The sequence below is a fragment of the Brassica napus genome, chromosome A7, assembly GCF_020379485.1.
Source record: "Brassica napus cultivar Da-Ae chromosome A7, Da-Ae, whole genome shotgun sequence".
Lineage (NCBI taxonomy): Eukaryota > Viridiplantae > Streptophyta > Magnoliopsida > Brassicales > Brassicaceae > Brassica > Brassica napus.
The window spans coordinates 10,784,747-10,796,928 of NC_063440.1; positions in this window are offsets into that span (position 1 = coordinate 10,784,747).

Sequence of the window (12,182 nt, forward strand, 5' to 3'; positions counted from 1 at the left end):
TCTGAATGGTATAAGCCAGCCATAACGTTCCTATAACTCAGCTGTCAAGTGTAATTTGTTTCGCGGCGTTTCGTATTTTGGACGGGAACAAACTCATTCCTTCAACTCTGAACATAATATTAAAACTTTAATCTTTTCTTAAATTTGAACCTCAAACCCTAAACTATAGAACTATAAAGTTATAAAAATTATAAAGTCAAACATTTGAAAACAATATTAAAACTTTAATATTTTCTTAAATTGGAACTTCAAACCCTAAACTATAGAACTATAAAGTTATAAATATTATAAACTCAGCAGTAAAGTATGAATAACTCAGCCGTAACGCATGCATAGTTCAGCCATAACGTATGTGTTGGAGACTCACTGTATGAACTAAGTTATCATATTCAGATGACGCACCATCTAAGTCATCAAACATATAAAATCAGCTTTCAAATTCATCATCTTCTTCGTCTTCTCTCATTTTCTTACTTTTTTTTCAATTCTCTCCTTTCTTACAATTTACGGAACTTAGCTTCTTCATCTCTCTCTTTGAGTCTTTCTTCTTCTGCAAGACGATGAATCCAATGAGTGAGGGAGCAGCAGGATGTCAGACCCCCATAGATGACACTGGAGGAAATGAAGCTTCTTTTTTAACCGATCATCATCGAAAATGACTGTAGTAGATCTGTCTCAGATTTTCAATTTTAAAAAATCTATGTTTTTAGACCCAGTTGCGGAAACAATAATTACCAGATCCATAAGATCTCAGAGAAAGATAAATAATAAGTTGAACAAGATAGATGAAGAAGATGAAGAAGATGAAGAATGAAGAATAACATAGACCCTTATTTTATTGTTGTAACATTAGTGATGACATGACAAATCTGAATTGATGACATGGCGGATGACATGAAAAATTGGTTAGTCAGCCGCCAAACGAATATATAACTCAGCCTAATTAAATCAGCTCTCATGTACAATGTAAGTCAATCGAAATGTGGATACTATTTCAGTAGTTAATCTTTTGTTAATAAATCAGCTGTAATTAGGATGAATAATCATAAGTCAGCCGTATCATCAAATAAATCAGCCGTCAAACAAATGATATTCTAGTAATTAATCTTTCGCTAATAAGTCAGCCGTAAATAAGCTGAGTTTACTGTTAATCCATCCAATTACGGCTGATTAAATATAACCCAGCCGTAACAACATCCCATAAGTGGACCATAAATTCAATAACTCATTCAGTCGATGTTCATTAACTCAGCCGTGGAAACGTAACTCAGCCGTGTCTTAACTACAACTCAGCCAAATTTTTCAGAAATCAAACCGCCGATGTATAAGTCAACCGTAACTTGTGTATGTAAGTCAACCGTTATCCCATAAATCATCCAGATTTTTGTAAATCAGCCGTAACTAACGGCTTATTTTTGTTCTTAAGTAAGCCGTTTTCTTTTAAGTCAGTCACGTTGTTTAATTCAGCCGCAACGTAGCAATAACTCAGCCATAACGACGTATATAGCGCTTTACAGCTGACTTAATAAAAACACGGAACCGAATTCCTACGTGGCACCGGGTTTTTGATTATGTGGCATTAAAAATTAATGACATTCTTGTAAATATGTTTTTTCTCATAACGTAAAAAAAGTACGCTTGGTATTAAAACAATGGCAATAATAAAATAAAGATTTGTATGGTTCTAGTCAGTTGTCCTAAAATATGTAATGTTTGAGTAAACTTCCCCAAAAAAAATTACAATGGCAAGTCAAGACGTAAACATTCATGACAATTGCTTTCCAATGGGGTGATAGTATTGGATTACATTAGATCAAAAGATAACTTGGCTGATCCTTTGACTAAAGGCCTATCTAAAAAGCAAGTTGTTTTCATTTCGAGGGGAATGGGTCGGAAACCTAACCTAGCAACATTGGAGATCCCATGGTCTAGGTTCAATAGGAAAACTAGTTGAGGAAGACTCAAGACATTTTACATATTTCTCATTCCTATGAAATAATAATGTGTATCCATTGATGATTGATGGTTAAATAATTTATTCTTAATAATATTAGTATCTTTTATAGAAAAGAGATAGAATAGACTGTCTTTAACTAACGCTACCTATATGAGAGTGTTGTCGTGTCGCACCTATGAGAATTGATATGGCTAAATTATCTAGAGCTCTCACGAAGTCAAGATATGTTCAAGACCAAAATGAACACAACCGTATAAACTAGAAATAAGCTGATGAGATATGTGTTTCACTTATTGTCTTGTTTTACTATAAAATGTGGTTAATTCAAGACTATAGTTCATTACCTACAAAGTAAATCCGATAAGTTGTTACTAGGAAAGGTTCAAGTCCAAAAGATACCTTTTTCGATGCATATTGATTCTATTTTCTTAGAAATAATTGAACTTATTTTCTATTCAAATGTGAGGTATTGTTGAGTTTGAATAGAAAAATGTGGGGTATTGTTGGACTTTATTTAATTAAAAAAAAGAACGTTTCAGACAAAACGTGTCGGTTTTGAGTCAACATACGCGTTGATTAAAAGGCACCGCTTGAGTTAACGTATGTGTTGATTAAAGAGTCATTATATAAAGTGATCAAATGCAATACGAAAAAGGAAGAGAAGAAGGAGAGAAGAGATAAGATAACTGATAATCAATTAGATTTAATTTTCTTCTTTTCTATAACAAGTTTCTGAAGGAAAATTCAAAGTAAAGTTTGCTAGGATCTCGGTACCGATGTGTTGTACGGAGATTGATAGTTGTATTCTCAAGATAGACGCCTACGAAACTACATACACCATTGTAGGGGCGAAATTCTGTCTTCGAAAATTGCTTAGGCGAACCTCTATCAAACCACAATCGGTTAAGAAGTGAGAAGAAGAAACATAATTATCTTGTAACTTCTTATAAGAGTTTATAAATCGAGTAAAATTTATAAAGGTTTATAAACTCAAACGTATTGAGTAAGTGAGATTGATTTGCATCTCTATTTTGGAAAAACAACAACCAATTAATAATTTAGAATTCATTTTTTTAAAGAATATCATATCATTCGTACCCAATAATTTCTTAAAAATTTTAAATCTAAATCACTATTCCATATTTACCATTATTTTGAAAGAAAAAAGGACATTGATCTATATGCTGAATGTTTCGGAGTATTTGTTGTTCATGGTTATCTCATTATACTTCATTTGAAATACGAATTTTTAGCCTTGTTTGAATGCAACAAAACTTGAAAATGTGCAGTAATATCTATATGATTTCGTTTCGACAGTTAAACCTAAGATCTAGTTATATTATTTTATTAGAACAAAAGTAAAGAAAAGCAAAGATAATGTAAGGAAAGAGACGAGGGAGAATAAAGTGGAGATTGGAAATGTGAACCCATTTGGTGTTGGCAGTGAGTGAGATGGAACATCACATGCACTTATGCTCTCTTTTGTCCCTTTGCTCTTGGAGCTTTCACTTCTCAAAAACCTTCTTCTCTGTTTTTTCCTTGCGACTCTAATCCAACCCCACTTCGTATTTAATTCTTAAAGGTCCTTTTTTTATCGTAATCATGACTTATAACTAATGATATGCTAATTTGATCTACCATGCATATAGTCTCAACTCTCAACTATGCTTGGACAATAGTGGCAATTTCAAAAAAATATTGTAGTCACCAAAACCATATTTTGTGACGTCAATCAATATGAAAAAAAAAAACTCCTATATTTTGAAATTTGTTATTTAAATTTAAGAGTTATATTTGTTTTCTTCTCATTATATTATGTAATACAGTCATCGTTGAATGTATTATTGGTAATGAATGGTGACAATACCATCGCGGAATTCAAAGCGGTTTTCACAAAAACGCTTTTAGTGCACCAATCACCCATTTTTGTCAGATGTACTGCGGTTTTCGAAAAGGAAAAAGCAAAAACGCATACAGTAAAATTTACTCAGCAAATCAACAAACCGCACTTCAAAATTGGAAAGCAGTTAATACCCAGCGGTTTTGAGAATAACGCACTGGATAACAATTTATTATTATTATTTTTAAAGATTAATTTATTTTCAATAAATGTACTGTAAGAATAGCTACTAAAATATAATGTAATCAATAAAGCAACGAGATTGCTACAAACTTCAAAGTTACCTTCATGCGTTTTAACAGAAAAAAAAAAATTTCAAATGTAAAAATACCATAAGCTAGATTCAAGAATCAGCAGATTAATAAAAAAATATTGTTATTTTATGTTTTTATGACTTAATTTAAATGTGCTTAAATAAAAAATAATATATTTTTATTTCATTACAAATTATAAATAATTACTTTTAAAATACATATTTATAAACATATAAATTTGTAGTTAATAAACTTACATCATTAACACTACTTAATATTAATTTATTTACACAGTATAATATTTTTTACCAATCAAATTTTTTTATTTAAAATATAGTTATTATGTTAATATAATAGTTCTATTATTTAAATATGTTCCATATTTTACATTATTGTTATTTTATTAATTAAATAGCTACTCAAATACCGCAAATATATATGTCACCAATCAAATAATATTTTGCACCGCTTTTTACTTAAAACCGCAGTTATACTGTACCGCACTCTAATTCCGCATGAACCGCAGTTGCACCGTCCCGCACTTTAATTCCGCACCGCTTTTAATATCAAATCCGCTGTCACCATTCGGAGCCATTATCTCTAAACATTCTCCAGCCTACCAAAATATTGTAAGCAATCTCTTCAATTATTACGACCATCTCAAAAGATGCAGCTAGTACTATTATAGGGGAAGTATCATATAATATTCAAACCGACGCGTATAAACTATAGTGGGTCTGTATGATAGATGCGTATATAATATGATAGTTGGAGTTTGTATAAATTAAATCAAAGAGTTGGAAGTGGGATTAATAGGTTGATGTGGGTCTAGGGATTCACTCCAATTCCAAAATATGCAAAAGAATGTCACTTATCGTGATGAGTGATGTTCCTCGATCCCTCTGAAAGATTCACCTGTTACATTCTCCTTTATTGTCTCTATATTTTTCTTCTTGCATTTTTCATATAAATATACACTTTACTTTAATGTAAGTTAATTGATTAGGGATCTAGATTTGGTTTGCCATCTTGACCTGCCTTGTAAGCTAAATTTAGGGCTGGGCAGAAGATATATAACATTTTCGTAAATTTGAAATATTTTCTGTTTGCTCTGATTCGTACAAATATTTAAACATTTTATATGTTTCATTAATCTGAAGAATATTTATAGTTCATATGTTTTCATAATTAATACATGTAACAAAATGTTTTGTATCTCATATTTAAGCATTTGTACTACTTTTGGTCAAGATACATGCATATTTAATATGCATAATACATATTGTTGAAAAACAAAAGGCAAACAGACAAAAAAAATTCAAGAAGTGCTTTGTCACTATTTAGAAGTTTAGTTTTTTGTTAAGATTTAACTGAATTTTCATCATCCATCGAATCATGAGAAAAAAAGAACATGATTTTTTTGTGGTTTTCAATTAAGATTAGGAAAAACAAGAGAAGAACTTAAAAGATTGTCCAAGAAGATCATCTCATAATGTGTATTGAACTCATTAAAATGTTCAACCTTTATTTTTGCTTGTGTGTTTAATTTTTTTCTGTTGTCATTTTCTCATGAACTTTCTAAAAAAAGGTAATTTCCGATGACTTTAGAAAAGAAAAAAAGAGTCAATTTCTCATGATCGGATTTGGGATTTAGTATAGTGTATAGATATATGATCAGTTCCGATGCACATTCAAGTATAAAGTCCTCCAAACGGTGAACATTGATGTCATTTCGTTTTGTTTAACTGACTGGAACATCACGATATATTTGAAAAATACCACAATATTCTTTTCTTTTTGAGAAAAAAGAATACCACAATATTCTTTAGAAAATCGTATTTACAACTCAACCAAAAAGGCAGTACAACCCAGCAACCAATTGGAAACACAACGGTGGAGAGCATAGAATATCCAAAGACGATGGCTGACAAACAGGTACACTATTTCTATTAGCAAAAGGATTAAGAATTTTTGTAATCTTTTTGTTTTTGTTGATTAAATTATTTCAGTACATATATAGTAAGGTTCCCTTAGCAAGAGAGTCAGCTAGTACATTCTGCTCTCTAGGCATGAAGGTAAAAACAAAAAAAAATTCAAAGATAAAGATAAATATTCGATATACATGAAAATTCCAAAAAATTCCACGGGATATGAATTCGAGTTGACAGCTCTAACGAGCTCCATACAATCGGATCGAAACTACATGATATAAGTAGAATTGTTTTCTAATCTATTTTACACGAATATTTTAAATTATTGTCGTCACTAAATCTACACAACTAATTGATGGCATTTTAAACATTTAAATTTAAAAATATATTTTAAGAAGTAGAATAAGTGTAAACGTCCGGCAAGAGTTAATTACCGTTTTCAAGTAAGAATGTTTAGATTATTGCCAAAAATATAATTTATGTAAACTAATAGAGTAAATATATAAATCTGTAATATTGTGTAAGTCGTTTTTCGTAGTTTCGAATGTTATGGACACAACTTTTCACTAGCGGTGGGTGTTTGGGTATCCATTCGGAATCGGTTCGGATTTATTTGGGTTTCGGATTTTTAGGGTTAAAGATAAACTTCATTCAGATATTTATAATTTCGGTTCGAGTTCAGATTTTTGCGGGTTCGGGTTCAGATAACGAATTTAAATTATTTAAAAAAAAATATAAATTCATATATAATTTAAATTCTTCAAAATATAAAAATAAAATAATATATCATATAAATTTGAATAATTTATGCTAAAATACCTTAACTTAACAATATTAATTAGTTTTTTTTACAACAATATTAATTAGTTTGACTTGAATATTTGGATAGATAATCAATAGATAATTCAATTATTTTTAGTGTTTTTGAGTATTTTTAACTATTTTAAGCATTTATTTTTGACTGTTTGTATATATTCTTAACTATTTTGGACAAATTCAAAATATCTTATATATTCTAGGTATTTTATATATTCAATATAAATTTAATTAATATATTTAAGTATATAAATCTATTTCAGATACATTTTGGTACCTAAGTTATTTTGGTTCGGGTCAAGTTCGGTTATGGTTCTCTAGATACCAAAATTTTAAATCCACTCGAATATTTAACAAATTTCGGTTAGGATTGAGTACTATTTATTCGGATCAGATTCCGTTCAGTTCTTCGGATTCAGATTTTTTGGCCAGTCATACTTCTCACTGTAAATATGACGCAGATAAATTTAGTTTGTTAACAAAAACTTATGTCAAAGATTGGATACTGAAATGTTTTATAATATTAATAAATATTAAGAGGATAAAGTTTTGGTAAAGAAAACTGATATTTTTCTTTCAAAAATAAGTGGAGAATGGGATGAGACAAGAGATTATCTCTTTTTTGCTTGTCCTTATTCATTCACTGTTTGGGAAAATCTGGTGAGAGGCTTCTTTGGCCAGAGGACAAATCCCGACTAGACTCTCACGCTCAATGCGATCCAGCAGAACAGGTTGAATCGTCTTGATTCCATCCTAATTAATATGTTATTTCAAACAGTCATTTACTACATATGGAGAGAAATAAATACGAGGCGACACCAGGGCAAATGGACGCCCACGGACCAGCTGCGAAAGGTTATGTAGGAAGTATATATGGAAAGGTCTTATGTGTAAATTATATTGTCATGTAACCCTAGCTAGTCTTGTATATATATTGTAACAGCATGCTCTAATAAGATTACGCTTCCCATTACATATGGTATCAGAGCTTTCGATTCAAAAACCCTAAATAAACTAGCCGCTTCTTCTTCTTCTTCCTTCCTCCTTCCTTCAGTTGCCATGACTCACCCAACCAACCATGAAACTGTTATCACCATTGATTCAGTCAAGCTCTTAAACGTCAACATGACCAACGTTACGAAGCTCACGGCATCCAACTTTCTTATGTGGAGTCGTCAAGTCCAGGCCCTACTCAATGGCTATGGCCTCGCTGGATACATCACCGGCGACACCCCGATCCCAACCCCGACGATCATGACGGCTGAAGTCGTCACGGTCAACCCTGAGTACACGTCTCACCAACGTCAAGATCAGCTGATCTACAGTGCCCTCTTGGGTGCGATCTCAGCTAACATCCAACCCATCCTCGCTACTACAGCCACGTCTGCGGAGATCTGGGCGAAACTCTCCGCCACCTACGCTAAGCCAACTCGCGGACACATCCAACAACTCCGTCAACAGGTCAAGCAATGGAAGAAAGGCACAAAATCCATTGACGAGTACCTGCAAGGCTTCACCACTCGCTTTGACCAGCTCGCTCTCTTGGGAAAGCCGTTTGATTTGGAAGATCAGATCGAGTTCATCGTGGACGGACTGCCTGAGGAGTATAAACAAGTCGTGGATCAAATCCAAGGGCGTGATGTTACTCCTTCGATAACTGAGGTTCATGAAAAGCTGTTGAACCAGGAAGTTAAACTTCATGATGCTACGTCTGATGCCGTACTCCCGATCTCTGCGAATGTGGCTCAGTCCCGCCCTCAGAACAACAACTACCGCAACAACAACTACCGTGGTCGCTCGAACAATCGCAACAGTGGTAACTCATGGTCCCCACAGCAGCCGTACGCACCACGCCAAGAGCAACAATCACGTGGGTATCAAGGCAAGTGTCAGCTCTGCGGGGTCTATGGTCATAGCGCGAGGCGTTGCTCTCAGATGTCTCAACAAGGAGGCTACACTACCCCTGCCTTGGCACCATGGCAACCTCGTGCTAATCTGGCAGCTGCTGCGTACAACCCCAACAACTGGATTCTTGACTCCGGAGCCACACACCATCTCACTACCGATCTGAGTAATCTGGCGCTCCATCAGCCATACAATGGTGGTGAAGAAGTGACCATTGCTGACGGCTCGGGTCTCTCCATCTCTCATACGGGTTCCTCAATTCTTCCCACTCCATCTCGTCCTTTAAACTTAAACAATATCCTATATGTTCCTAACCTTCATAAAAACCTTATATCTGTTTACCGCTTGTGTAATGCTAATAAGGTGTCTGTTGAATTCTTTCCTGCCCACTTTCAGGTGAAGGATCTCAGCACGGGGGTCCGATTACTCCAAGGCAGAACTAAAGATGAGCTATACGAGTGGCCAGTACCATACTCCAAACCCACGTCTCTCCTTGCGTCACCAACCTCCAAAACGTCCCTCACCTCTTGGCATTTGCGACTTGGCCACCCAGCTCAACCTATCCTAAACACTCTTGTTTCTCAATTTTCTTTACCTACTTTGTTGTCATCTCAAAAACAAACTCCTTGTTCTCATTGCTTAATCAATAAAACCCATAAACTGCCTTTTTATTCAAATACCATTGTCTCAACCAAACCACTTGAGTATGTGTATAGCGACGTCTGGATGTCCCCAATAACCTCAGTAGACAATTTCAAATACTATGTTCTCTTTGTTGATCACTTCACGAGGTTTACTTGGCTATATCCGCTTAAGCTCAAGTCGCAAGTCCAGGCTACCTTCATCGCATTCAAAGCACTGGTAGAAAACCGGTTTAATGAGAAGATCAAGACTCTATACTCGGACAACGGTGGGGAATATCTTGCGCTGCGACAATTTCTTCAAACTCACGGTATCTCTCATCTGACGTCCCCACCGCACACACCAGAACACAATGGGATTTCCGAAAGGAAACACCGTCATATTGTGGAAACTGGTCTTACTCTCCTCAGCCAAGCGTCCATGCCTACTTCATACTGGTCTTATGCCTTCACCACTGCCGTCTACCTTATCAATCGCATGCCCACGCCAGTCCTCAACAACACATCACCCTACGCCAAGCTCTTTCAACAAGTCCCAAACTACCATAAACTTCGAGTCTTTGGCAGCGCGTGTTATCCCTGGCTCCGTCCGTATGCAAATAACAAAATGGCGATGAGATCGACTGAATGTGTCTTCCTTGGATACTCACTTACACAAAGTGCGTATATGTGTCTTGATCGCGGCAGCGGCAGAACCTTTGTGTCTCGCCATGTCCAGTTCATCGAGGACAAGTTTCCGTTTGCTACTCCACCCAAACCCACACCCCAGCCTGAGATGTCGCAAACCTCTCCCCCTTTCTCTGTGGTCCCACTTACCCTCTCACCACACCCGGTGCCACTCGTGTCTGCTCCATCTATGCCTTCCCCGGGCGGGGATCCTCACCGGCAGGCCACGCCTGACATTCCATCCTCTTCGTCTTCACTGATGAATGATGCTGTGCTATCTTCTGATAACACACAGGTGGACCCAGGTATTGAATCAACAACACCCTCTGGCAATGCACAGGTATGTACTCCAACTCCCACTCCTCCAATAATCACCACTCAACCAGCCCAACCCCCGCCACCTGCGAACCCAGCAACCAATATACATCCCATGCGGACTCGCGCAAAGAACCAGATACACAAACCAAACACTAAACACTCTTTCCTCACCATCAAACACCAAAGCACCCCACTGATCCCCACCACCGTAACCCAAGCCTTGAGGGATGAGCAATGGCGTAATGCCATGGGCGAAGAGATGGATGCCCAGATACGGAATCGAACCTATGATTTGGTTCCATCACATCCTGGTCAGCATGTTATTTCTACTAAGTGGCTCTTTTCTCATAAATATTTTCCAGATGGCACACTCAAGAGACATAAAGCAAGATGGGTGGCGCGGGGACACAGACAACAGCAAGGCATCGATTACTCGGAAACGTTTAGCCCCGTGGTTAAGTCGCTCACTATACGACTCGTTCTCCAGCTTGCTGTCTCCTGCGCGTGGCAAATCAAACAGCTTGACGTCAACAACGCCTTCCTCCAAGGAACCTTAACTGATGAAGTCTATGTCAGCCAGCCACCAGGCTATGTAGATAAAGACCGCCCTCATCATGTTTGTCGTCTCCGCAAGGCACTCTACGGCCTGAAACAGGCGCCGCGTGCGTGGTATCAGGAACTCAAGACGTTCCTCTGCTCCCTTGGGTTCCGCAACTCTCTAGCCGATACCTCTGTGTTTGTTTACAATGATGCAGGTCGAGTTGTGTATTGCCTCGTCTACGTTGATGACATCATTGTCACTGGTAGCAGTCCGGCTCTTGTCACGAGCTTCATCACTGCCCTGTCCAATAGATTCTCCCTCAAGGATCCAACGGACTTGGATTACTTTCTAGGCATTGAGGCGACAAGAACCGGTCATGGTCTTCATCTCGTGCAACGCAAATATATCAATGACCTCCTCCGTCGCACCAACATGGTTGATGCAAAGCCAGTCACCTCCCCAATGGCAACAACGCCGAAGCTGTCTCTCAAGTCTGGCACTGCCCTCTCGGATCCGACTGAGTACCGAACTGTCATTGGTAGTCTACAATACCTTGCGTTCACGCGGCCTGATATAGCTTATGCGGTGAATAAGCTCTCTCAATTTATGCATTGTCCGACGGATCTACATTGGCAGGCTACCAAACGGATCCTTCGTTATCTCGCCGGTACATCTTCACATGGCATCTATCTCCGTAAGGACTCCCCTCTGTCTTTACATGCATTTTCAGACGCCGACTGGGCAGGAGATGTTGATGATTTCGTCTCGACGAATGCGCACATTCTGTATCTCGGAACCACACCCATCGCATGGTCCTCCAAGAAGCAACAAGGTGTGGCGCGTTCCTCGACGGAAGCTGAGTATAGAGCTGTGGCTAACACAGCCTCTGAAGTGCGATGGGTCTGTTCTCTCCTCTCAGAACTTGGTGTCACGTTACCCTCGACGCCGGTGATATATTGTGATAACGTCGGCGCCACGTACCTCTGTGCTAATCCAGTTTTTCACTCTCGTATGAAGCACTTAGCCTTGGACTACCACTTCATACGCGATAATGTCAGCTCCGGGGCTCTGCGCGTGTCACATGTCTCCACTCATGATCAGCTCGCGGACGCACTTACAAAACCGCTTGCTCGAGCACGCTTCATCTACTTATCTAACAAGATTGGAGTTCGACAACTACCTCCATCTTGAGGGGGTATGTAGGAAGTATATATGGAAAGGTCTTATGTGTAAATTATATTGTCATGTAACCC